Consider the following 27,689-nt stretch of genomic DNA (forward strand, 5'->3'; position numbering starts at 1 on the left):
ACCCCTTAACTTTTGCCCCTGAAGACACCCTATGTCCCTACTACTAGCCCTGGATAACATCACCACCCTCCTTCAAAGCTTATTGAGTAAAATGAGTGGGCCAGCATGGATGAATGATTGACCAGTCCAGACCTGACCTCTCACTAGGATTGTTTCCATTTTACGTCTGTGATGGCTTCTTTACTGAGGTCAAAGGGAGGTTTCTTCAAAAGAACTGTTTTCGTGGTGGCGCACACCTTTAATCCCAGCATTGGGGGAGCTGGGGCTGAGGTGGGAGATCCCCTTGAGTTCAAGGCCACCCTGAGACTACCTAGTGAGACTACCAGGTCATCTTGGGCTTGACCCTACTTAAAAAAAAAAAAAAAAAAAAAAAGCCGGGTTTGGTGGCGCTTGCCTTTAATCCCACCACTCCATTTAGGAGGATCACTGTGAGTTTGAGGCCACTCTGAGACTACATAATTAATTCCAGGCCAGTCTGGACCAGGGTGAGACCCTACCTCAAGAAACAATAAAAAAGACAAACAAACCTCTACGAATTGTTTTAGTTTCCAGACTCAATTTCATCTATGAAAAAGAGGTGACATTATAGACAAATCAAGTCAGATAAACCCATACTTCATCTGGCTATTTAAGTCTGACAGCCAGTGGAATTTTGTGTAAGCACCCTATGAAATCTTGTCACCAATGTGGGCCTTTAGAGGGACTTCATACCTGTAAATCTTGAGTCTGGGAAGGAGACACCTGAATCTTGTGGAAGAGTGCCCCATCTTTTCGCAGTCTGCCGACTTAATGGCTTTATTTCCTCTTCCCCTTCCAATTGAAATATTCTCTACTGAGGAGAGGAGGGAGGCTCTGGAGAGATACATGTTAATTCTAGGAGAGCTGAAACTTAAAAGGTCAAGGACATGACCCAAGTTATAGGAGTGCTCAACTGTTGAGGGGCAGATTGAAACATTGGGGGGGGGGAGCAGGAAGGAAGCTCAGGAGACTCCGGAGGTCAACAACTCTGGGAAAAGGGTTGCAAGACCCCTCCCTAGATGGCTAAAGGGTAGACTGCAGGGGGGGGGGGAAGTGGGGGGGCGGGGAGACTCTTGCACTTCCCTGCTGAGCTGTCTGTGGATTGTGCCTTTGCTGGAGGGATGCAGCTTCAAGAATTGGCACCTATGCTTTGAGGGCTTGTCCGTGATGCCGTTGGCGTTTTGTCATCCATGTTCATGTAAGTCACCCCTGTAAACTCAATTGTTCACCAAAACTGGTTTGGGGGCATGGCACTTTAGTCTGTCTATTGTACAAAACTGTGGGCTCCTCGAGTCAGTGAGAAATCACCGGGAGCGGTGGAGAATTCACTTACATGCACCGCTGCTCTGAAGAGAGGTCCACACTCACGCGTGTTTTCCCTGCCAATTAGGATAATTTTTTTGGTTTTGTGAGGTGGGTTATCACTGTAGCTCAGACTGCACTGTGTAGGCTCAGGGTGGCCACGAACTCACTGCGATCGATCCTCCCACATCTACCTCCCAAGTGCCTTTAATAGGCATGTGCCACCACGCCCACGCTCGGCTAATCTATGTCTTTTATAGGGTTTTCAGCAGGCACTTTTGGCATCGCCTTGAGTCTTACATCACTGGTGGACAACAAGTTTTAAGGCAACATAAAGAGGGAATAAGAACTGTCCCTGATACTTAAAAGTTTCGGGGGGGTGTGTGTGTGGAAGGGAATTAACATGAGATTTTTTTTTATATTCATGGAAAATGCTAATAAAAATTAAAAAAAAAAAGTTTTAAGAACTCGGGCTGGAGAGATGGCTTAGCGGTTAAGCGCTTGCCTGTGAAGCCTAAGGACCCAGGTTAGAGGCCATTCCCAAGGACCCACGTTAGCCCGATGCACAAGGGGACGCATGCCTCTGGGGTTCCTTTGCAGTGGCTGGAGCCCTGGCGCGCCCATTTTTCTTCTCTCTGCCTCTTTCTGTCTGTCGCTCTTGTTGTGCCAACACCCCTGACCAGGAGCCAAGACACCAGTCACCCAGGAGTCACCCAGAGAACCGCCACAGAAGCCGAAGCACTGGAATGTGAAAGCAACAGGCTTCTTTATTGAGGAGAGAGCCCAGACCCTCAGAGGACCCTCAGAGGAAAGGGGTTTATAAAGGAAAGATTACATCAAGTTGTGACTTTTAAAACGATTGGTTCTGGGCTGGAGAAATGGCTTAGCGGTTAAGCGCTAAGAACCCAGGTTCGAGGCTTGATTCCCCAGGACCCATGTTAGCCAGATGCACAAGGGGGCGCACGCATCTGGAGTTCGTTTGCAGTGGCTGGAAGCCTTTGTGCGCCCATTCTCTCCCTCTTTCTCTGTCTGTCCCTCTCAAATAAATAAACAAAACAAAACAAAACAAAAAAAGATTGGGTCTAAGAGGGCACGGGTGGGAACTCCAACCTACTTATCTTAGGTAGTAACTTGTTTGCAGAACCTATTGCAAGAGCTGTTTGCAGAACTTATCTTTTCCAAGAGGCCTGAGCCTCGATGGCTAGGTCTCTCTGGAATGTCCTTGAAGTGGAGGCTTCCCAGGAATCAAGGGGGGGGGGTGGTGGAGGCTATAGCTAAGCAAGCATGGATACAGAAGCAAAAATAGCACATTAGTCACGTAGTTCCTCATCTGAGTCAAAATGACTGTCTGATTTTATTTTTTTTAATTTTTTAATTCTTTTTCATTCTTCGTATACTTTAATATATTGTTTTGGCATGTGAAATTTCAAGTGTATTGCGTTCAGCACAAGAAAAGTATTCTCAGTTTTGGAATACTTAGTGAAATTACAGATTCTAAGGGATGGGAATGACTTCTTTTATTGCTTTTTTTAAAAAAAAATTTTTTATTAGCATTTTTCATGATTATAAAAAAAATCCCATGGTAATTCCCTCCCCCCCCACCCCCCACCCCCCCCACCCCCCCCCCCCCCGTCTGACTTTAAATGGCAGCACCACTGTCCAGCCACTAAGCGAGGTCACAAAAGCCAGATGCAGCACGTTACTTCTCCTTGGTCTCTCAGCTCTCAAATAAATAAATAAATAAATAAATAAATAAAAAGAAACAAAAAATTAAAAAAAAAATGTTTAAAAGCTGGTCAGTTGCTCTTGGAGTGACTGCTGTAATTCAAACATCTACTTTCCGGGCCCCTATCTCATCATCTGTAATTAACCCTACAGTTCCCAGGAGCAGGGGTTCTCCTGCAGTCTCTCTGGCTGTTGAATCCTTCCTAACTGCTCAGCATTTAAAGGGACAGGGTCTTAGAGAAGCTATTTTGACTGAGGCCTGCTCTTCCCTACATGTCTAAGTCCATTCTGGGACAAATACACCTGTGTTGTTGTCTTCCCAAGAAAGTCTATTTCCTAAAATGTTGGGGACCTAAAACAATTTTTTTTTTGCCGGGTGTGGTGCCTCTTGCCTTTAATCTCAGCACTCGGGAGGCAGAAGTAGGATTGCCATGAGTTCGAGGCCACCCTGAGACTCCATAGTGAATTCCAGGTCAGCTTGGGCTAGAGTGAGACCCTACCTAGAAGAACCAAAAAAAATTTTTTTTAATTCTTTAGACAGATATTCAATAAGGGTTATATAATGTTTATGTTAACATTAAATTTGTAAAGTACACTTTAATGTTGTTTTTAAAAATTATTTTATTTTAATTTTTTAAAATATTTATTTCTTTTTTAATTTTATTTATTTGCAAGAGAAAGAGATAAAAGAGAGACAGACAGAGACAGAATGGGCACGCCAGGCCCTCCAGCCACTGCAAATGAACTCCAGATGCATGTGCCCCTTGTGCATCTGGTTTACATGGGTTATGGGGAGCTAAACCTGGGTCCTTTGGCTTTGCAGGCAAACACCTTAACTGCTAAGCCATTTCTTCAGCCCTTAAAAAATTATTTTTTATTTAGCCAGGCGTGGTGGCACATGCCTCCCGGGAGGCAGAGGTAGGAGGATCTCCCTCTGAGTTCCAGGCCACCTTTACACTACATAGTGACTTACAGGTCAGCCTGGGCTACAGTGAGACCCTACCTAGAAAAACGAAACACACACACATATTCACACAAATAAAAATTTTGCCAGGCGTGGTGGCACATGCCTTAAATCTCAGCCCTGGGAAGCAGAGATAGGAGGATCGCTGAGGAGGCTCTCAAGGCCTGAGACTATGGTGAGCTCCAAGTGAGAGTGAGCTAGAAAGAGACTCCACCTCGAGATATAAAATAAAAAAGAACAAATATTTGCAAGCAGAAAAAGAGATAGGCACTCTAGGGCCCTTTGCCACTGAAAATGGAACTCCATGTACACGCTCCCCACTTTGCACATCGGGCTTTAAGTGTTTAATTGGCAATTAAACACAGGCCCACAGACTTAACAAGCAAGCAACTTCAACAACTGAATCATCTCCCCAGCAGTTTTGGGGGACACTTGTTTTTGAGAGGTAGGATCTGTTAGTCAAAGCTGACTGTGGGTGAGGGACACAGCGTCCCTGGAAGCGCCCTCGGGAGGAGGCGGCGCGTGGCGAGAACCCCGCGTCCCCGACCCCGCCGGCCGCGGCTCCTCGTCCCGCCGCCCTCGGGCTGCCGCGGTGTAAGGACGACGCGTCCTCGTGGGTGACGGCTGCGTCCCGCACCGCCCTCTGTCTGCGCGGGGGAAACGTGGGCCGCCCAACGCCAGGGCTCGCGGTCGTGTCGGAACTCGGCCCACCGGGACAGGCGGGAAGCGGCCGCCAGCCGGAAGCAGATGGCGGAGGCTTCGGTGACCACGCCCCCGGGGCGGGGCATGCAAATGAGCGCCTGCCCGGGAACGCCGGGACAGCTGCGGACGTGGGTCCCGGTGTCCCCCAAGTGCGGAGGGGGAGCGCACGGAGAGAGTGGGGTGAGTGAGCGGGGGCGGCGGCGGCGAGGGAGGGGGCGCGGGGTTGGTGCGGGGAGGCGGTGACCACGACGTGAAGGTGGGTGCGGCGAAGACGCGCGGGCTGAGCGCGGGCTGCGCGGCATCGCTTCTCGGCCTTTTGGCTAAGATCAAGTGTAGTATCTGTTCTTATCAGTTTAATATCTGATACGTCCTCTATCCGAGGACAATATATTAAATGGATTTTTGGAGCTCGGAGTTGGAATAGGAGCTTGCTCCGTCCACTCCACGCATCGACCTGGTATTGCAGTACTTCCAGGAACGGTGCACCCCTCCGGGGAACAACCGTGGTTAAAGTTAGAGTGAGTTTCTATTTTACGGTTTTCTATTTAACTGGTGTTAGTGGGTGTCCTACGCTTACACTTTTTTGGTGTAATCAAAGTTTATTTTACTCTTACTTTTTTCTAAAGCTTGTTTGCTGTTTGTAATTTTCGGGAAAGGCAGAGGGAGGTAATGGGACTACAAGACCTCCAGTCACTGTAAGCATAAATGTAACCTTTATACATCTCGCTCTCCTAGGTCTTTGTGTATGTAAGTGTTGTCTCACTCTTTTCCAGGATAACTTGGAATTCACTATGTAGTCTCAGGCTGACCTCAACTCACAGCAATCCTACCTCTGCCTCCCAAATTCTGGGATTAAAGGCTTACACCACCGTGCCCGGTTGATTGAAAATTACGGTATTTTTTTAGGCTATACATGACGAAGCAGATTAATGTCATTTGCTTGCGAAGCCTTAAGGTCTTTGGTTCGATTCCCTAGTACCCATGAAAAGCCAGATATACAAATGCGTCTGGAATTATTTTACTGTAACAGGAGGCTTGGACACACCCATACTTACGCTTCCTTTCTAGCACTCTCCTGTCAAATTAAAAAAAGATTTTTTTTTTCTACATGGGAGGCAGAGATAGGAGGATTGCTGAGTTGGACACCACCTTAAGACTACACAGTGATTCCCAGGTCAGCCTGAGCTAGAGTGGTACCTTATCTAGAAAAAAAGTTTTGTTTTGTTTTTTTTTTTTTTTTTTCTTTTAAAGAAAAGGGAACCAACCAGGCATGGTGGTGCACATCTTTAATCCCAGCACTCTGGAGGCAGAGGTAGGATGGTCGTGAGTTCGAGGCCACCCTGAGACTCCATAGTGAATTCCAGGTCAGCCTGGGTTAGGCTGAGACCATACCTCAAAAAACCAAAAGTAATAATAATGAGGAGGAGGAGGGAGGGGAGGGGAAGGACGAGGAGAAGAAGAAAATAAGAAAAGAAACACGGGAAAGGCAGGTTTGGTATTTTTCACCTTTAATCCCAGCAATCAGGAAGCAGAGGTAGGAGGATTACTGTGATCTTGAGGCTACCGAGACTACATACTGAATTCCTCCAGGTGAGCCTGGGCTACAATGAGCCCTACCTTGAAAAAAAAAAAATAAATAAAAACCACAAAAATGCTGGGCGCATGCCTTTAATCCCAGGGGAGGCAGAGGTAGGAGGATTGCCGTGAGTTTGAGGCCACCCTGAGACTCCATAGTGAATTCCAGGTCAGCCTGGGCTAGAGTGAGACCCTATCTCAAAAAATCAAAATAAATAATAAGAGGGTGGAGAGATGGCATAGTGGTTAAGGAGCTTGCTTGTAAAGTGTAAACCCAGTATGCATGTAAAGTCAGATGTACAGTGTGATGCATGTGTCTGCGATTTGCAGAGGGCTATAGGTCCTGATGCACATGTACTCTATCTGCCTCTTTGTTTCTCTCTCTTCCTCAAATAAATAAGTAAACTATTTTTACAAAAGAAAAAAGAGAAAAAAAAAAAAAGGAATGGTGGCACACATCTTTAGTAGGAGGGGCGAGTTTGAGGCCAGCCTGAGATTACATAATGAATTTTAATAAAAAGTGGAAGTTTTAGTTTGGTTTTACAACGTATTTTTTCCAGTTATCGACCTAAGTGGCACAAAATTCTCAGGTAAAAAGCTGTCTTTATGGACTGGAGAAATGGCTTAGCGGTTAAGACGCTTGCCTGCAAAGATAAAGACACAGGTTCAATTCCCCAAAGCCCTCTTAAACGACATGCACAAGGTGGCACGTGTGTCTGGAGTTTGTTTGCAGTGGCTGGAGGCCCTAGCCCACCCATTCTCCCTCTTTCTATCTGCCTCTTTCACTCTCTCTCTCTCAAGTCAATAAGTAAAAAGAAAACATTTGTAAAAATCTGTCTTTTGGTGCAAAGTTCTGGTGAGTGATTTTGGATTTGTAAAATGTCCCCAATTAATGGTCTATGAGAGAGAAAAAGAAGTACATGATGGGATCCCATAGGTGATGTTCCCTAGTGATGTGGCACCATCTTAGTTTGTAAGAACAGGGACGTGAAGTGCAAACTCCATCAAAGACCTGACCCCTGCCTGTCATAACAGAGTGGCATTCCTATACTGGCGTAAAATAACCTGAACAGGCAGTTTATGGAGGGAAGAGCTGGACTCTTTTTAAGCTTAGTTTCCAGCTGCATCACGATGAAGGAGAGCAACGGGCTCACCTCATCCCACACCCACAGCAGAGAGCGAACCACAGGAGTGCTTGCTCTGAACACTCACCAGTCTAGACTCAGGGACCCAGGTCGGCTCCTGGCAAAGCGCCACCTTCCTAATTTCCAGTAGCCAGAATGTAGGACATTTACCACAAACACCTGAGGCCACAGGAGACAAGACCTTAGGAGTCTCCTCTGTGTCTACTGCCTCCAACAGATGCTGGTCATGCTGCTGGACATGAGCTCAGCACTCATATATACTGTCTCACTTCATATAGGTAAGCTCTGCATGTCCCATGCAGATGTGACCAGTCACATAGGTGTCAAGTGCCCCATATCCCTATCACACCGAGATGCCCTGGATCTTCGTGGCATTCTCTTTCCCCTAAAAGCTACAGGTTCTCTAACCTAGGGTGAGAGCGAAGCTATCCCTGTCTGTCCTTTTACAATGGGTGACAGTCGCCTTCCTGGAGCAAAGGGTCATCATGTCAAGGAGTGCCACTTCCCTCCTGCTGGCCTCATGTACTGGCATTGCTGCCACACTGCCTCCAGGGCAACTCTGGCTTCTCTCTTGTGGTGGTTTGAATGCAGATGCCCTGTTCACCAGCAGTTGGGAGTTCCCAAGTGGTCGGGCAGCTCAGAGAGCATACCCTCCCCTTGCAAAGGTTATATTTATAACCTTATAGTGGTGGGCTTTGTCTTCCAGCTCAGGTGAACCAGAGGGACAGCTGGTTGGTTGGGGCTAGGGGCTGTCTCTGGAAGAGGTTAGTCCTGACACCAAATTCAGGGCACAGAATCTGACCAACCTCAGTGAGCAGACTTCCCCTCCCAAGAGAGGCCCAGGTTGCTCCTGGAAAAACAGGTCTAGGGAATTAGATGAGAGAGAAGAATCTTGATCTTCCTTTGATCTGCAGCAAGTACAGATCTTCCTGCCCTTTTTACTTTCAGGCACCCCTCACCCTAACTGCCTGCTCCCTCAGTGTGGTCACGCTTTTGTCACCCTGCCCCTTTATGTCATCACCTCTCCTTCGGGGCTGCCCAGACTGTAGTTACCAGGTAATGCAACCCACTCCTGTGCCCTTCCTAAATTCCTTTTTGGGACTAATGGATTTATGGGAACTTTTCTAGAAGCTCCCAGCTAACACTTTCTTCTCTGAAGTTCCACATGTTTTTCTCACAGTTAACAAAAGTCCAATTCATGTGTTGTCCCATACTGTCAACTGCCTTTCCTGCTAGTGAGCAGTCTGTCTCTCACACAGTGAGACCTGTGTAACCCCACAGCTGCGTGGCACAGAACTCTAAACCTCTGTTAACAAGGGAGACTTGAGCTCTAGACAGCAATGGAAGGGTTCAGCTGAGGACACTTAGCACCACAGCTTCTCAAAGAGTTTAATCTTTCTTTTTTTGCCAGGCAGGGTCTGCCTCTAGCCCAGGCTGGCCTGGAATTCACTATGTAATTTCAGGATGGCCTTGAAGTCATGACAATCCTCTTCCTCTGCCTCCCAAGTAGTGGGATTAAAAGAGTGTGCCACCGCGTCTGACTAAGAAAGATGGATTCTAAGAATTTATTAAGGTTAGTGTGGAAGAGACTGAGGCCATCATGACCTCACAGTAAATACCAACAACCCCACGGAGGAGGGCCCTCAGGGAAATGGGGTGGGGAGAGGGGTTATAAGAGATAGATAACTCCATGGGAATATGACCAGCATGTGGTATGTTCCTTGTGGTGGTTTGATTCAAGTATGCTCCGTAAACTTAGATGTTGTGAATCCTAGGTTCCCCAGCTGATGGCAATTGGAAATTAAAGCCTCCTGGAGGTGGTGTATTGTTGGGGCGGGCTTATGGGTGTTATAGTCAGTTTCCCCATGCCAGTGTTTGGCACACTCTCCTGTTGCTGTGGTCCACCTGTTGGCCAGGGGGTGATGCCCACTCTCTTGCCATCATTTTTGCCTGTCATCATGGATGGAGCTTCCCCTCGAGTCTGCAAGCCAAAATAAACTTTTTTCCTACAAGCTGCCTTTGGTTGGGTGATTTCTGCCAGCAAGGTGAACCTGACTGCAACATTCATAAAATACATAATTAAAGTAAAGAAAGAAAGCTGGGTGTGGTGGTGCACGCCTGTAATCCCAGCACACTCTGGAGGCACAGGCAAGAGGAAGGAGGATTGTTGTGAGATCCTATCCATAGTGAATTCCAGGTCAGCCTGGGCTCAAATGAGACCCTACCTCGAGGGGGAAAAAAAAAAAAAGAAAAAAGAAAAAGAAAAAGGCTGGAAAGATGAGATGGCTCAGCAATTACGATGCATACCTGCAAAGTCTAAGGAGCCAGGTTCAGTTCCCCAGGACCCTCGTAAAGCCTGTTGTACAAAGTGGCACATGCTTCTGCAGTTTGCAGTGGCAGGAGGCCCTGGCATACCCATTCTCTTTCTCTGCCTCTCCTATCCTTCCTTCTCAAATAAATCAAATATAATATTTTTTTAAAAAAGATTTGTGTGGAAATAGAGCAGAAAAAAAGCAGGAAAGAAGAATTCCTCCCCTCCCTGCAATGCTGGGAAAAGGAAAAGAAAAAGAAAGAGGGTCTGCAGACATGATCAGTGGTTAAGATACTTGCCTACAAAGCCAAAACAAAGGACCTAGGTTCGATTCCCCAGGACCCATGTAAGCCTGATGCACAAGGTGTGGCACATGTGTCTGGAGTTCGTTTGCAGTGGCTGGAGGCCCTGGCGCACCCATTCTCTCTCTGTCTTTCACATGTGTGCTCTCTCTTCCCCTCTGTCTCCAATAAATAAATAAAATAAATAATTTTATAAAAAGAACAGGGAAGAATTTCCCATACATGGGGAACAGAAATCTCAGAAGCACCTGTGGGCAGGGGGAAGAGGCTTACCCAGGGTTTCAGGTCCACTTATATGAAGCAGATGTCCAATTAGAATGAGCCTCATTACCAGGCTCCAGTGTGTAGGGAAGGACCAGTTGGCCTTCTCTCACCTCCTAGTGGGCCAGGAGGAACACTGATTAAGGAGGACCCCCTCACCCCAGCGTTAAGCTGAGAAATTGGAGAAGAAACAAGAAACCAGAACCCTGAGGGTGGTCTAGTGGTTACTCCTCCTCCTTAAGTCTCTTTTCTCTGTTTGTCACAGCTTGTTCCTTTTAACTAGCCTGTTGAGGAAGGATGTCCCAGACTACTTTGTGAGAGCTTCCCCCTAAGGTTGCCCTGTGGACACTACTTCCACAGCCTGGAGATGAGGGCTTGCTGACTTAGAGTACGGAGACCCCAAGGCAGCCACACCACTAAGTCTCATCCCACCACAGTCGATCACTGTGGAGGTTTGATTCAGGTGTCCCCCATAAACTTAGGTGTTCTGAATGCTAGCTCCCCAGCTGATGGCAGTTTGAGAATTAATGCCTCCAGAGGCAGTGTACTGTTGGGGGCGGGCTTATGGGTGTTATAACCAGCTTCCTCTTGCCAAGTTTGGCAGTCTCCTGTTGCTGCTGTCCACCTGACATAGGCCAGGAGGTGATGTCCGCCCTCTGCTCATGCCATCGTTTTCCTCTGCCGTCATGGAGCTTCCCCTCGAGTCTGTAAGCCAAAATAAACCCTTTTCCCCACAAGCTTGATTGGGTGTTTTCTACCTGCATTGTGAACCTGACTGCAATAACAACATACCTTGTGGCCACATAAGTGGAGCTCATTGTCTCTTGATCTTTCTTTTCTCAGTATTTTAGAGACAGGAAGAAGCAGATTAAGAGGGTGTCTGTATGGTCACACCAAGGCCACCTGCCACTGCAAACAAACTCCAGACTCATGTGCCACTTTGTACATCGGGTACTGGGAAATCAAACCCGGGATATCAGGCTTTGCAAGCAAGTACTTTCAACCACTGACCATCTCTCCAGCCCTGTCCCATGATATTTTATCTTCTATCTCCCCAAAACTACAAAACGTGTGCATATGGCTGCCACAGAGTGTACCTGAGATCTCAGGCGAGGTCTGAAGCCCTTTCCTGTGCCCTGCCTTCTATGAGGGAAATGTCAACAAGCCCAATAGAGTGAGTCTCTCCTGAGAGCAGGAGTTGTCTCAGCTGCTTTTGATTACGCTGGCAATAGTTGTTTCCTGATTTCAGTGTGGAGGAATCTGCCATGCAGCACCACAAATACAACCACCCTTGGTCGTTTCTGTTTGCAGGGAAGGGTGTTGATGAAGAAATGAGAAGGACAGGGCTGGAGAGATCGCTCAGTGGTTAAGGCACCAGCCTGTGAAGCCTAATGATCCAGGTTCGATTCCCCAGTACCCATGTAAAGCCAGATGCACAAAGTGACACATATGCCTGGAGTTTATTTGAAATGGCTAGAAGCCCTGGCATGCCCATTCTCTCTCTCTCTCTCAAATAAATGGGAAGGTGGAGGTGTGGCAAGGGAATGGAAGGAAGGGGCCTGTCTTGAGATTCCTCCACACCACACCAGGCCCAGGCTACCCAGAAACTCCAGCTACTGTACCCCCTTCTTCCTCTCCTGGCTCAGGTGACAGTCCTTCACCACGAGTGACTACTCTTCTTGCGGAAGGCCTAGTCTCTGCAGCCCTTCCTCACACCAGATCCCAGACAGACTTGGAGCCCTGGGGGATGTACTGCCAAGAACATTCAGACACCGACACTGAACAATCATGTGTAGAGTCCCTACAAGGTGTTGGGCACCTGTCTAGGTTCTGAAAGCAATGAAGGACCTGCCCTCATGTTATAGACATTGTAATGGGAAGGGATGGGGGCATAGCTCAGTGGGAGAGGGCTTGCTTAGAATGTGTAAAGGCCTGGGTCTCACCACAGCTCCACAGGAAAAAAAAAAAAAAAAAAAGAGAGAGAGAGAAGCTGGGCATGGTGGTACACACCTTTAATCCCGGCATTTGGGAGGCAGATGTAGGAGGATTACCATGAGTTCAAGGCCACCCTGAGACTACATAGTGAATTCCAGGTCAGCCTGGGCCAGAGTGAGACCCTACCTCCAAAAAAAAAAAAAAAAAAAAGACAAAACATCTTTCCTGAAGAAGGGTGCTGCAGTCAGCTTTGCATTGCTGGCAGAAAACACCAGAACAAGAACAGCTGTGGAAAGGGTTTTGCTTGCAGACTTGAGGGGAAGTTTCGTGATAAATATAAAAATAATAGCATGAGTGGAGGGTGTACATTACTTCCTGGACAACATCAGGTGGACAACATCAGCAGGAGAGTGTGTCAAACACTGGCAAGGGGAAGCTGGCTTTAACACCCATAAGCCTGACCCCAATAATACACCACCTCTAGGAGGATCCAATTCTCAAATTGCAATGAGAACAGGTAAGTTTATGGGGGAACACCTGGATCAAACCACAACAAAGAGGTTCAGTAGAGGGGAATGGAGGGGACAGGAAAGGGACATGGTGGGAGGAATCGATTAGGGTACAGTTGTTTATGTGTATGGGAACTTGTCAAAGTTTTTTTGTTTTGTTTTTTGAAGTAGAATCTCACTCTAGTTTAGGCTAACCTGGAATTCACTATGTAGTCTCAACAGCCTCAAACTCACAGCAGTCCTACCTATGCTGGATTTAAAGGTGTGAGCCACCACGTCCAGCCAGGAATGTTTCTTCTAAGAGGCTCTATTTGCATTTCCAGACATATGTCATCTGTCTGTGTATGGGTCTTGGCATTTTTTTTTCCAGGTAAGGGCTTCACTCCAGTTCCCAGGCCAGCGATCCATCTCTCTGCCAACCAAGTGTTGAGATTAAAAGCTTGTGCCACCACGTGGGGCCAGGTCTTGGCATTTCTGTGCGACTTCATGACTGCTGCACAGCTTCTGGTCACGTGTGAGGCTTGAGGGCCTACCCAAGAGGGCTGCGGGCTTAGACTGCAGTAGGAGACAAGGTCTGCCCGAGAGGACGGCGAGCGGCTCCGGGTGCCTTCAAGCCGACCTGACTCGGTGCGGGCGCGGAAGGGAGCTTTAAGGCCGGCGCGCGAAGGTGACACACTGGGCGGGGCGGGTCAGGCCGGGTGAGTGGCCGGCGAGGACCGTGGGTCAGGGCCGCGGCGTCCCCAGGAGGCGCCCGCGGGAGGAGGCGGCGCGTGGCGAGAACCCCGCGTCCCCGACCCCGCCGGCCGCGGCTCCCAGTCCCGCCGCCCTCGGGCTGCCGCGGTGTAAGGACGACGCGTCCTCGTGGGTGACGGCTATGTTCCGCACCGCCGTCAGACCTAGCGGTCGTCTCCGCGCTCGGCCAACCAGGACCGGCGGGAAGCCGCCGCCAGCCGGAAGCAGATGGCGGAGGCACTCTGTGGCCACGCCCCCGGGGCGGGGCATGCAAATGAGCGCCTGCCCGGGAACGCCGGGACAGCTGCGGACGTGGGTCCCGGTGTTCCCCAAGTGCGGAGGGGGAGCGCGCGGAGAGAGTGGGTTGAGTGAGCGGGGGCGGCGGCGAGGGAGGGGGCGCGGGGTGCGGTGAGGTGGTGACCACGACCTGAAGGTGGGTGCGGCGAGGACGCGCGGGCTGAGCGCGGGCTGCGCGGCATCGCTTCTCGGCCTTTTGGCTAAGATCAAGTGTAGTATCTGTTCTTATCAGTTTAATATCTGATACGTCCTCTATCCGAGGACAATATATTAAATGGATTTTTGGAGCTCGGAGTTGGAATAGGAGCTTGCTCCGTCCACTCCACGCATCGACCTGGTATTGCAGTACTTCCAGGAACGGTGCACCCCTCCGGGGAACGATCATGGTTGAAAGTAAGAATGATTAACCTACTTTTCATGACTTGTGTCAATCATTATACACAAATGTCATGTTTTCCTGGCTGACAGTCTGAAATCACAAGATGGCCTCCATCTCTTCGCAATCTTGCCTCTGTTTTTCCAAGGTCTGTGATTAAAGGAATGCACCACCCACCATGCTTGAACTCAAGGTGTATCTTCCTACCTGTGCTTCCTTCGTTTGCTGGGTTTAAAGATGTGTAATAACCACCAGTCCCTGCCCACTAACATTTTTAATTTTATTGTTTTATTAGAGAGAATGGGCAGCAACTGCAAATGAACTCCCGTGCATCTGGCCACCGTGAATTCTGGGGAGTTGAACCTGGGTGCTTAGGCTTTGCAGGCAACTGCCTTAACCACTAAGCCATCTCTCCAGCCCCCCATCCCCCCTCACCCCCCAAGCTAGAGTTTCTCTCTAGCCTAGGCTGACCTGGAATTCACTCTGTATTCTCAGGTTGACCTGGAACTCCCAGCAATCCAACCTCTACCTCTGGAGTGCTAGGATTAAAGGTGTGTGCCACACACCTGGCCTTTCCTAATACATCTGGAAGAAAGAACTTTGAAACACTACCCTCTCAGGTCTTCACTCTACATTCTCTTGTTTAGTCTTGGAGAAATGCTGGTTTGCTCTGTGTGTGTGTCTGGAATAGGAGCTTGCTCTGTCCACTCCATGCATCGACCTGGTATTGCAGTACCTCCAGGAACGGTGCACCCCTCTGGGGAACAATCATGGTTTAAAATTAGTTTTGTACTTCTTTTCTTAGAAGTTTGTTAACAGTAGAGATGTTTCTGTCCCTTTTTTTTTTTTTTTAATGTATTTTAGTTATGAAGCGCCACCATCTGCAGCCCCTGCAGAGGGACTCCAGATGCATGAATTCTCTTGTGCACCTTGTTTACGAAGATCCTGGCCTGCAGACGAGAGCCGCTAACTTTTGGTTTTGCAGACAAAGGTCTTAACCGCTAAGCAATCTCTCCGTCCCTCTATTTGTAGTTTTGTAACAGCTTGAGGATGGAGGAGTGCACTTGCTCATGTCTTCTGCTAGGTGTTTTTTTATTTACTTGCTGAGCATTGAGGTCGTATGATTGCCTCAAGTCCTACACACTCTGGATGCAGATGCATTAATAACATTTGCAGCTGCCTTTCTGTGGTCACTGTGGAAATGATTTCTATCCAATATCCTTTGTAAGCAGGAGCCTTTAAACCATCACTCAGCAGTCCCATATGGTTTCTTTCTTTCTTTTTTCCGAGGTAGGATCTCACTCTTACCCAGGATGACCTGGAATGTAGTCTCAGGCTGGCCTTGAACTCACAGCGATCCTCCTACCTCTACCTCCAGTGTGGGACGACGAAAGGATTAAGTCACTGTGGCTCGGCTTTTTTTTTTTTTTTCTTCCCAAGGTAGGGACTCTCTAGCCCAGGCTGGCCTCCAACTCACACTGATTCATGTTTCCTGTTATTTTTAACTTAAAGTCACCTCTCAGCCATCACTTGTTTTAATAAATATCCGCGAAAGTTTAGTTAAAGTACGAAAAGATAGCACACGATGGGTAGGTGGGTCCAGTCTTGTTAAAGTCTGGTATAATACACACTTGTGATCACAAAGTCCCTAATGACTATGGGAGATGGAGCCAGGAGAATCTGAAGCTGACTGGCTAGGCTGACATTTACAGTCTGGCTTTTCATTTGCAGCAACCAGAGACCCTCTCTCAAAGAAGGTGGTGCACAGGCATCTTGAAGTTATTCTCTGAACTCCACATGTGTACTGTGGCAAATTTATTTACCTAATTTTAGGGGGCTGTTTGTGTTTTCTTTCTTTTTTATGAACACGTCTTTTTTATTTACTTGAGAGAGAGAGAGAGAGAGAGAGAGAGAGAGAGAGAGAGAGAGAGAGAGAGAGAGAGAGGAGGAGGCAGAAAGAAAGAATGGGTGTTCTAGGGTCTCCAGCCACTGCAAACATACTCCACATGCATGCGCTACCTTGTGCATCTGACTTATATGAGTCTTGGAGAATCGAACCTGGGTCCTCTGGCTTTGCAGGCAAGTGCCTTAACTGCTAAGCCATTTCTCCAGCCGTTTTAGTTTCTTGAGGTAGAGACCGTACTCTAGCCAGACTAACCTGGAATTCACTCTGTAGTCCTAGGCTGACCTGGAACTCAGTGCTCTTCTTACCCTTTGTCTCCCAGGTACTGGGATTAAAAGCCTGTTACCACCACACCAGACTACTTAACTAATTTTTAAAAATTCCTACAGGGTTTGGTCCACACAAGACTACAGACTCGCTGTTCCTTGAGGGGGTCAGTCCTTCTGTCCATTACAGATAGCAGCAGCTCCTTGGACACAGTCACAGTTGAACCTGTGCATCAGTCTGCCACTATGAGACTTCATTTAGCTGTGACAGTGTGGTGGTTTGATTTAAATGTCCCCCATAAACTTCGATGTTCGAAATGCTAGGTTCCAGCTGTGGTAGTTTGAATAGATGGCCTCCAATATCATCTACAGCCACATGGCTGGAGGCAGTGTCCTGGGTGGATCTTAAGGTGAGGAGGTGGGTTTCAGATTTCAATCTAAAGATATGCAAGGTGTGCCTAGCAGGAGTTCCTGAAGTGTGCTATGCTGTGTTGCTTTTTGGCTTGTGCTTCTGTCTCTCTGCTTGGACCTGTGAAGGCAGGCCAGCTTCATCTGCCATTATGGAACTTCCCCTGGATTGTAAGCTTCAATAAATCCCTTCCTCCATTACTGTGCTTGGTCTGGAAGTTCATCACAGCGAACCTGAATCTGTCTGCTACACCAGCTGATGGAGATTTGGGAATTAACACCTCCTGGAGGCAGTGTATTGTTGGGGGTGGGCTTATGGGTGTCATAGCCAGTTTCTCCTTGCTGGTGTTTGGCACTCTCTCATGTTGCTATTGTCCATCTGATGTTCGCCAGGAGGTGATGGCCATCCTCAGCTCATGTCATTGTTTCCCCTGCCATCGTGGAGCTTCCCCTCAAGTCTGTAAGCCAAAATAAGCCCTTTTTTCCACAAGCTTCTCTTGGTTGGGTATTTTCTACCAGCAATGTGAACCTGACTGCAATAGACAATCTAATTGGACCTAGAGAATTTATTAAAATTTTTTTAAGATCTTATTTTTATTTATTACAGTCAGAGAAAGACGGAGGGGAAGAGAGAGAGAACTTGGGAATGGGCATGCCAGAGTTTCTAGCCAGTGCACACAAACTCCAGACACATGCACCACCTGGAGAATTGAACCTGGGGTCCTTAGGTTTATAGGCATATAACCTTGACCACAAAAGCCATCTCTCCTGCCCGCACCTGGAGAATTCTTATGGGGTAGGTGTTTTATTAAAGCGTGTAACTTGGGTCTCCAGCTGCCTGGTGGAAAGATGTTGACCCTAGGGTCCAGCCCAAAGGTGTGTTTGGGAACGGATCTGTATTCTAGCCGGGGTTTGGAGTTCTGCTTGCTGCTTTTGGTGTTGCTGGCTGGTGGTGTCTCTCTCTGCTTGGATTTATGAATGGGAGCCAGCTTCTTCCACCATTGATGGATCTGTGTAAGCTTGAAACAAATTCCCTCCTCCCATAAACGGTTAGGCTGGGTGTTCGTCCCAGCATCAAGGAACTGTCTGCTACATTAGATATGTGGTGTAGTTACACATGGCAAAGGCATGCGTGGGTGCAGAGCTATGGGCTGCTTGTTGCCTTGCGAGGACCACCCCCTTTTCGTGCTTATAGCTGCTCTTCCTTGGCAAACTGTCCCTGTCCTGCTCTCAGTCCAGGAGTCTGATGTTCCCTGATTCCCCAGTTCCTCTTCACTTGAGCTCTGTGTACATGTGCCTGAGAGTCATGCTGCCAGGGAGACCGAGTCCCTCCTGCTCAGAACCACCTGCTTCACTGCAGGCTAACAAGGGTCAGGCCCAGGCCCGCTGGTCAGCTAACTGGGAAGTAGTTGTTTGTGCTGCATGTACTAGCAGAAAATATGTGTATCCACAGAAACTGGGAGGAGGTGGGCGTTGAGAGACTAGGGCAGAATGTGAAGCTTTTCTCTTTTAGTGCCCGGTTCCAGTGGTGTGTAAGGCCAGCATGACATCTGCGTTTTTGAACTTGTGGCAATCCTGCCTAGCCTCCCAAGTGCTGGGATTGCACACTAACATGCACCACCATACTTTTTTAAAAGTTTGAGCCAGCAGGTAATAATGGCTATAAGCACATATGGGAATGGGGCTCTTGCAGTTGAAAGAATTTCTTGCTTGAGGACCTACCTGGAATTAAAGGATGTGTGAAGAGCTGAGTGTGGTGGCTCACACCTTTAATTCTAGCACTTGGGAGGCAGAGGTAGGAGTTCAAGGCTAGCCTGTGACTATGTAGTGAATTTCAGGTCAGCCTGGGCTAGAGTGAGACCCTACCAAAAAAAAAAAAAAAAAAAAAAGATATAAGACAATACAGGCAAGCGCAGGACTGACAGTCCTAACATCAAGATATTATATATATAAAGAAAGAAAATACTGCTGCTAAATACTACTGAGGGCTGGAGAAATGGCTTAGTGGTTAAGGCACCCAAGTTCAATTCCCCAAGACCCATGTAAGCCAGATACACAAAAGCCACATGCATCTGGAGTGGCTACAGGCCCTAGTGTGCCCATTCTCTCTGTCTCTTCTCCTGGTGCTCCCATAATTTCTCTCCTTCCAAATAAAGAAAAATAAAATTAAGTAGATTAGGAAGAAAACTGCTTCCACTCCAGATTTCAATCTTTGTTGTTGTAGGGTCTCACTCACCCTAGCTCAGGCTGACCTGGATTTCACTATGTCTTCTCAGGGTGGCCTCGAACGGTGATCTTCCTACCTCTGCCTCCGAGTGCCCGGCTCCAGGTTTCAATCTTTTTTTTTTTTTTTGTTTTTCGAGGTAGGGTCTCACTCTGGCTCAGGTTGACCTGGAATTCACTATGTAGTCTCAGGGTGACCTCGAACTCATGGCGATCCTCCTACCTCTGCCTCCCGAGTGCTGGGATTAAAGGCGTGCGCCACCACGCCCGGCCAATGTTTTTTATTTAACCAACCAAATTACAACCAGGGTGGATGAAAATTTAGAGGAAGTCGTTAGAGGTTACAGTGGCTTATTCCAAAACAAAGCAAGCAAAAAGCTTCCAGGGCTAAGGGGCATGCCTCAAAGTTCCGAGTTCTGGATGTACTGGGAAAGGTCTAATAGGAGAAATAAAACAGACCTAACTCCCTACCCTTTCAGAAGACATGAGAGGGTTCTAAACCCATGAGGAAACCAGAGTCTTTGGAAAGCTTCTACCCCAGGCTATTCTTGCACTCCAACCTCTGCTTCTCACTGCTGGAATTAACAGTGTGAGGCCAGAGGATTGCTAAGAGTTCGAGGCCAGCCACATGGTCACCTACCCCATTCACACACTGGACCTCCAAGAAAAGAAAATTTTAAAAACCTGGGGCTTCAGAGGCTACTTAGTCAATTCCGAGGACATGTATATACCACAAGTATAAGACAAAACTTACTTCAGGGATCCTTAAACTTGAGGAATTGTAAGTGGCTGACTTTTAACCATGATTGTTCCCCGGAGGGATGCACCGTTCCTGGAAGTACTGCAATACCAGGTCGATGCGTGGAGTGGACGGAGCAAGCTCCTATTCCAACTCCGAGCTCCAAAAATCCATTTAATATATTGTCCTCGGATAGAGGACGTATCAGATATTAAACTGATAAGAACAGATACTACACTTGATCTTAGCCAAAAGGCCGAGAAGCGATGCTGCGCAGCCCGCGCTCAGCCCGCGCGTCTTCGCCGCACCCACCTTCACGTCGTGGTCACCGCCTCCCCGCACCAACCCCGCGCCTCCTCCCTCGCCGCCGCCGCCCCCGCTCACTCACCCCACTGTCTCCGCGCTCCCCCTCCGCACTTGGGGGACTCCGGGACCCACGTCCACGGCTGTCCCGGCGTTCCCGGGCAGGCGCTCATTTGCATGCCCCGCCCCGGGGCGTGGTCGTCGACTACTTCCGCCATCTGCTTCCGGCTGGCGGCTGTTTCCCACCGATCGGGCAGAGCCCTGAGACGACCGCGAACCTTTGCGGCGAGCGGCCCACGTTTCCCCCGCGCAGACAGACGGCGGTGCGGGACGCAGCCGTCACCCACGAGGACGCGTCGTCCTTACACCGCGGCAGCCCGAGGGCGGCGGGACGAGGAACCGCGGCCGGCGGGGTCGGGGACCCGGGGTTCTCGCCGGGCATCGCCTCCTCCCGCGGGCGCCTCCAGTCACCGCATCCTGGGCTGTGGCCCGCGGCCGCCCCGGGCAACCTCCGCGTCTCTGACACAGCCTTGACTAGAGTGAGACCCCCAGCTCTCAGAAACAAAAATAAGTGCTGGGGTGACGGCTCAGTTGGTAACAGTGATTGCTTGTAAAGCCTGTGGGCCAGGGTTTGATTCCCTATTACAACACTTAAAGCCAGACATTTAAAGTGGGGGCACGCATATCTGGAGTTCCGTTTATAGTGGTAAAGGGCCCTAGAGTGCCCATCTCTTTTTTTCTGCTTGAAAATAAAATAACTTTTGGACTTTTTTATTTTTATTTTTTCGAGGTAGGGTCTCGCTCTAGCTCAGACTGACCTGGAACTGAATGTTGTCTCAATGTGACCTCAAACTCAGGGCGATCCTCCTTACCTTTGCCTCCCGAATGTTGGGATTAAGAGCATATGTTACCATGCCCGGCTAAAAATATTTTTTTAAAAGTCCCCTCAAAATTAGGTAATACAGTGTGAAAAATGGAAGTAACACCAGCACTTGGGAAGTGTAGGCAGCAGCGTTCAAGGTCAGCTCCAAGAGACTCATTCCTGGGGATACACCAACTCAGCTCTTTTCACCCCAGAATAGGCTCAGACATGTATAGAGGAAGCCTCAGTCAAAATAATTTCTCTAAGACCCTGTCCCTAAAATGCTGAGCAGTCGGGAGATACTCAACAGCCAGGGAGGCTGCAGAATTCCTGCTCCTGGGTATTAGGTAGGACAAGAAACCCTACGTGGAGTCAGGATGCAGAACAGGGAGACAGCAGCTGGATTGATGCAACCTCAGGAAAACAATAAGAGGTTTCCATCGCCACTTCGCTGCACTCTTTATCTTAGAAACCACCTAGCCCCTCTTCCGAGGGCAATCCATTCTCTAATTAGTTCCTCATTCCCTTTGTCCCATTTCCCCCACTCTCCCAAGAAGAAAAACTATAAAAACACAAACCAGTAGAATAGGCAAAAAGCAAACACAGAAATTAGTCTGCACCCTCATAGGCTGTTCTATGAGTAAAACAAATGAAGGTGAGGTGTAACAAGGAACCATACAGTGCTCAGGACACTACCACTCCAAGAATGGAGTGTTACAAACACATTAATGTTGGTACACATATTTAGTAATTATGTTGCACAGACTGGAGGCCATGGAATACCCATTCTCCCCCCCCCAACCTTTCTCTATCTGCCTCTCTTAAATATATATATGGCTGGAGAGATGGCTTAGCAGTTTAAGGCTTAAAGTTAAGCAAGATACCTTCCAGCGAGTTGTTGGCCAGGGAGTTCCTTGATGCCCCCAAAACATTACAGGCTATTACCAAGGCTCTTGATTTTCCACCATGAATAGATGGTAAGATCCTATTGTTGAAGACTCCACATACTTGGGCTGCAAGATCACTGAGAAATCCTGTTGGAGCTGAACTGTAAACCTCCTCCATGTAGAGCAGCTGACAGAATGCTGGAGAAAGCTATGCTGCATGCAGTTCCACAGGAGGGAGAAATCACCAGTGGAGATCCTCAACAGTGGACAGAAAGCTTTAAATTTCGCCAATTAAACCAAAACCAAATGAGCCAAGAGAGAAGCTTCTCTTTTCAGATGGAGGTGACCTTGGGATGACTCAGAAGGCACCATAGTGCTGAGAAGTGACAGAGGAGTCCTCAGCACTGAAACATCTCTATCACACCTTCCAAGTCTCAGGTCTAATGTGGAAGAGGTGGCAGAAAGAATGTAAGAGCCAAAGGAAGGTAGGGCTCCTTATAGGGTGCTCCTCCAGACACAAAATGGCCTGGATATCCATTGCCTCACAGTGCCTGACACTACTACACAAGACCATCATAATAGGAAGAAAAGATCATGACATCAAAATAAAAGAGAGACTGGTCGAGAGGGGGAGGGGTTATGATGGAGATAGGAGTTTGAAAGGGGAAAGTGGGGAGAGGGAGGGAATTACCATGAGATATTGTTTACAATCAGGGAAGTTGCCAATAAAAGTTTTCAAAAAATAAATAAAAAGCATAAACCAGGGGCTGGAGAGAGGCACATGCCTGAGAAGCCTAAGGATCCAGATTTGATTCTCCAGAACCCACCTAAGCCAGATACATGTGGTGGTGCATGCGTCTGGAGTTTGTTTGAGGTGGCTTGGAGGCCCTGGAGTCCCCCTTCTCTCTCTCTCTCTCTCTAATAAATAATAATATTTAAAGAAATACCTAAGAGCCAGGCATGGTGGTGCTGTTGTGCCAAGACCTCTGACCAGGAGCCAAGTCCTCCGGTCACCCAGAGAACCGCCACAGAAGCCGAGACACTCGAATGCAAAAGCAACAGGTTTCTTCTTCTTCTTCTTTTTTTTTTTTTTTTTTTTTTTGTTTTTTCGAGGTAGGGTCTCACTCTGGTCCAGGCTGACCTGGAATTAACTCTGTCATCTCAGGGTGACCTTGAACTCATGGCAATCCTCCTACCTCTGCCTCCCGAGTGCTGGGATTAAAGGCGTGCGCCACCACGCCCGGCTCAAAAGCAACAGGTTTCTTTATTGCAAGCCTAGGCCTGGGCTCCGTCCCCACAGTCTGGCATAGCGGTAGTGAGGGAGAATCCCTTTCTTTTGGGGGAAGGGGTTCATATAGGAATTCGAACAAAGAAGTAGGGGATAGATACATGATTGGTTGGTTTAAACAGTTCTGATTGGCTTGGGGTTTCAGCGGGCAAAGTTGGGGAAAGGAGCTAGGGGCACTCCAGGCAGATGAAGACATCTCCATTGTCCTTGAAGTGGAGATTCCTCAGTTTCTTATCTAAGCAGGTGGCTGGAGGCTGGAGGGCTCCCCACAGTGGGGTGTTTCTGCAATGTCCTTGAAGTAGAGATTCCTCAGAAACGTTAGGGGGAAAGGCACCAATTAAGCAAGCAAAGTTTACAGAAGCAAAAGGTCAGCACATTGGCCTGCTTGTTCTCTGTCTAAGTCAGGCCTGGGCCTTTTTAAAAAATGGTTAGTTATATTTGGTCTCAGTGCACGCCTTTAATCCTAGCACTCGGGAGGCAGAAGTAGGAGAATCACCCTGAGACTACATAGTTAATTCCAGGACAGCCTGAGCTAGAGTGAAACACTGCCTCGAAAAGCAAAAAACAAAAAACAAACAACCCTCCTCCTCAAAGTGGCTGCTTTCTTCTCCCATGAGACGGCCTGGCAGCTCTGCCTCAATAGAGCTCCTTTTCCTGCCTCAGAGTGGTCTTGGACATCGTTGAACCTTACACTGGGAACAACAGAGTTAACTACAGGTGATAAGACAGGCTGAAGTCACCAAGACAGGGGCCCATAAACTTTTAAGTAATCAGGGACAGACGTAAGCCAGATGCACAGGTGGCGGCATGCATCTGGAGTTCGTTAGCAGCCGCTAGAGGCCCTGGTGTGCCCATTCTCTCTCTCCTTCTCAAATAAATAATAAAAATAAATAATAATAAAATAAAAATAAATCTCAAAAAAAAAAAAAAAACCCTTGTAGCCCACCAATGATGGAAGACTCACGGTGATGCCAAAGTGCCTGCTGAAAAGCCCGTAAAAGACACAGACTTACCCTAATTGGTGGGGACCACTTCAGCCCAGTGGTGTAAATAATGAATTCTCCACCTCCCCCAGTCATGCTTGGATTTCTCACTGACTCAAACGCAGACTTTTCTGCAACAGATCAAAGTGCCATGCGCCAAAACTAGTTTTGGTGAACAATTGAGTTTACAGGGGTGACTTACGTGAACATGGATGACACAAGACCAACGGCATCACGGACAAGCCCACCCAGCATAGGTGCCAATTCTTAGAGGCTGCATCCCTCCAGCACAGGACACAACCTGCAGACAGCTCAGCAGGGAAGTGGAGAGTCTCCCCGCCCCCACCCACCAGCAGTCTACCCTCCAGCTATCTTTAGGGAGGGGTCTTGCAACCCTTTTCCGAATTGTTGACCTCCGGAGTCTCCTGAGCTTCCTTCCTGCTCCCCCTCCCAAGGGAATGTTTCAATCTGCCCCTCAACAGTTGTTGAGCACGCCTGTACCCTTGGCCTGGTCCTGTGACCTTTTAAGTTTCAGCTCTCCCAGAATTAACCTCCTGTATCTCCAGAGCCTCCCTCAGTAGAGAATGTTGCAATTGGGAGGAAATTGCTGCACAACACTATGGACAACTAAAAAAAAAGAAGACGGAGAAGGGAAAAATAGAGCCATTAAGTAGGCAACTGCGAAAAGACGGGGAACTCTTCCACAACATTCAAGTGTCTCCTTCCCAGACTCAAGATTTACAGGTACAAAGTCCCTCAGCCAGGCCCACATTGGTGGCAAGATCTCATGCAGTAACTACACAAAATGACAACTGGCTGTCAGATTTGAATAGCCAGATGCAGTGTAGGCTTTTCTTTTCTTCTTCCTGTTTTTTTTTTTTTTTTTTTTTTTCCCCCCAAAGTAGGGTTTCACTGTAGCCCGGGCTGACCTGGAATTCACAATGTAGTCTCTTGGTGGCCTTGAACTCATGGAGATCTTCCTGCCTTTGCCTTCTGAGCGTGCGCACTATGCCTGGCTAGCATAGGCTTGGACGGAGTGTGACACCAGAACAGGAACCTGGTGTTCTGAGAGATCTAGACCTAGGGCATTGTTAGACAAGGGATGATGGCTGGGTGGTTCCTTGAGGAATAGGGACGACCCACTTCCTGGTGTCTCTGTTGCCCTCCTGCTGTGCCTGGTGACTCCATTGTGTTCTGACCTAACACATCACTTGCTCTGCTTATAATGTCACATCACTCTCATAGATGAAATTGAGAGTCTGAAATTCAAAGTTAGTTCGTTGAAGAAACTTTCCTTCAGTCTCAGTAAAGAAGCCATCACACACGTAAAACTGAAACAATCCTAGTGAGAGCTCCGTGGGCCATGCTGGCCCGTCTATTTTACTCAATAAGCTTTGAAGGAGGGTGGTGATGTTATCCAGGGCTAGTGGGGACATAGGGTGTCTTCCAGGGCAAAAGTTAAAAGGGGTTTCAGTCCTCAAGGTTCAATGTTGAGTACGTGGAGTTTCCTGGGTAGCAACTGTACCACATGGAAATACAAACGCAATGCACCTCAACGAAGCTGTGTCCTCACTATGGTTTTGGGCGTACACACACCCCACACAATCTGTGTTACTGTTTAAGGCGGGGACTTCATTCCAACCTCTTTCCTGTCCTTATCGCCTTTAGTTGGGGTGGGGGAGGACTGTCCTCGAGGGAGGTGAATGGTATAATTTTGGGGCGCCACAATACATGCCCAGGGCTGCAGCTCCGGAGGGCGCAGCGTGGCCGAAGGCGGCTACACAGAGGCGGGGGCGGGTCAGGCCGGGTGAGTGACCGGCAGGACCGTGGGAGAAGGGACGCGGTGTCCCCGGGAGGCGCCCGCGGGAGGAGGCGGCGCGTGGCGAGAACCCCGCGTCCCCGACCCCGCCGGCCGCGGCTCCTCGTCCCGCCGCCCTCGGGCTGCCGCGGTGTAAGGACGACGCGTCCTCGTGGGTGACGGCTGTGTTCCGCACCGCCCTCTGTCTGCGCGGGGGAAACGTGGGCCGCCCAACGCCAGGGATCGCGGTCGTGTCGGAGCTCCGCCCACCGGGACAGGCGGGAAGCGGCCGCCAGCCGGAAGCAGATGGCGGAGGCTTCGGTGACCACGCCCCCGGGGCGGGGCATGCAAATGAGAGCCTGCCCGGGAACGCCGGGACAGCTGCGGACGTGGGTCCCGGTGTCCCCCAAGCGCGGAGGGGGAGCGCGCGGAGAGAATGGGGTGAGTGAGCGGGGGGGGGGGGGGGGGCGGCGAGGGAGGGGGCGCGGGGTGCGGGGAGGCGGTGACCACGACGTGAAGGTGGGTGCGGCGAGGACGCGCGGGCTGAGCGCGGGCTGCGCGGCATCGCTTCTCGGCCTTTTGGCTAAGATCAAGTGTAGTATCTGTTCTTATCAGTTTAATATCTGATACGTCCTCTATCCGAGGACAATATATTAAATGGATTTTTGGAGCTCGGAGTTGGAATAGGAGCTTGCTCCGTCCACTCCACGCATCGATCTGGTATTGCAGTACCTCCAGGAACGGTGCATCCCTTTGGGGGAAAAACAGTGGTTGAACGTTAGGCAAATTCAAGGTGTGGGTTGTTATCTAGTTATGGTGAAAGCTTTGTTGCCTTCCCTACTAAACCATCTCTTAAGCTTATAAAAACGTCTTATTTTTCCTACAGTAAGCCTCATATTCGTGATTTAAAAATCATTGTTGCAAAGACGGCTTTTTTGCCTTCCAAAGCCTACTTACTGTCCCTTCGTCTTTGTGTTGTGGAACATCTCTGAAAAGATCACTCCAACGAAAGTAAGGGAGTCTTAACTCTCTGGGGTCCAAAGAGCTTGAGATACCGTTCGCACAAGACCATCTCTGGGTGCTGGAGAAGATGGTTTAGCGGTTAAGCGCTTGCCTGTTTGGATTCCCCAGAACCCATCTTAGCCAGATGCACAAGGCGGCGCACACATCTGGAGTTCGTTTGCAATGGCTGGAGGCCCTGGCGCGCCCGTTCTCTGTCTCTGTCTCTCTCTCTCTCTCTGACAAATAAATAAAGTAACAACAACAAAAAGAATCTCTGGCATGGAACTGAGATTTTTTTTTTTTTTGAACTGAGGTTTTTGCTCTCATTTCATAGTGTGTGTTGCTGAGCGGGGAGGGGTTTTACAGCAGTGAGACACGGTTTGATTCGTGCGCTCCCCACAAATTTCTGAATGCTAGGTTCCCAGCTGATGGGGATTTGGGAATTAATGAATGCCTCCTGGAGGCAGTGTATTGTTGGGAGAGGTCTTATGGGTGTTATAGTCAGTCTCTCCCCTTACCAGTGTTTGGCACACTCTCCTGTTCTATTGCCCACCTATTGCCAGGGGGTGATGTCCACCCTCCGCTCTTGCTATCGTTTTTCCCTTGCCACTGTGGCGCTCTTCCTTAAGTTTGTAAGCCAAAATAAACCCTTTTTCCCACAAGCTGCTCTTGGTCGGGTGATTTCTGCCAGGAATGCAAACCTGATTGCAACACAAGACAAGCTTAGTTTGTGAGTGTGACCTGTATGGTTTCAAAACTTTTTTGTTGTTCTTGTTGTTTCAAGATACGGTCTCACTCTAGCCCAGGCTGAACTGGGGTTCACTGTGTTGTCTCACCGTGGCCTTGAAATCACAGTGATCCTCCTACATGCTG

The 27,689-nt window shown here is 48.7% G+C and overlaps 4 non-coding genes across 4 annotated transcripts; 3 read left to right on the forward strand and 1 right to left on the reverse strand.

Annotated features, from left to right (window-relative positions):
- The first annotated feature begins 5,011 nt into the window (after positions 1 to 5,011).
- On the forward strand, positions 5,012 to 5,202 carry LOC123460567. The gene has a single exon (XR_006637101.1). It is a non-coding gene; the product is annotated as a U2 spliceosomal RNA (small nuclear RNA).
- An 8,756-nt stretch (positions 5,203 to 13,958) lies between these two features.
- LOC123460568 lies at positions 13,959 to 14,149 on the forward strand. Its single transcript, XR_006637102.1, has one exon. It is a non-coding gene; the product is annotated as a U2 spliceosomal RNA (small nuclear RNA).
- A 5,621-nt stretch (positions 14,150 to 19,770) lies between these two features.
- LOC123460569 lies at positions 19,771 to 19,961 on the reverse strand. The gene has a single exon (XR_006637103.1). It is a non-coding gene; the product is annotated as a U2 spliceosomal RNA (small nuclear RNA).
- Positions 19,962 to 26,377: 6,416 nt separating this feature from the next.
- On the forward strand, positions 26,378 to 26,568 carry LOC123460570. Its single transcript, XR_006637104.1, has one exon. It is a non-coding gene; the product is annotated as a U2 spliceosomal RNA (small nuclear RNA).
- The last annotated feature ends 1,121 nt before the right edge of the window (positions 26,569 to 27,689 follow it).

The sequence above is a fragment of the Jaculus jaculus genome, chromosome 4 (genome assembly GCF_020740685.1).
Source record: "Jaculus jaculus isolate mJacJac1 chromosome 4, mJacJac1.mat.Y.cur, whole genome shotgun sequence".
NCBI classification, from domain to species: Eukaryota; Metazoa; Chordata; class Mammalia; order Rodentia; family Dipodidae; genus Jaculus; species Jaculus jaculus.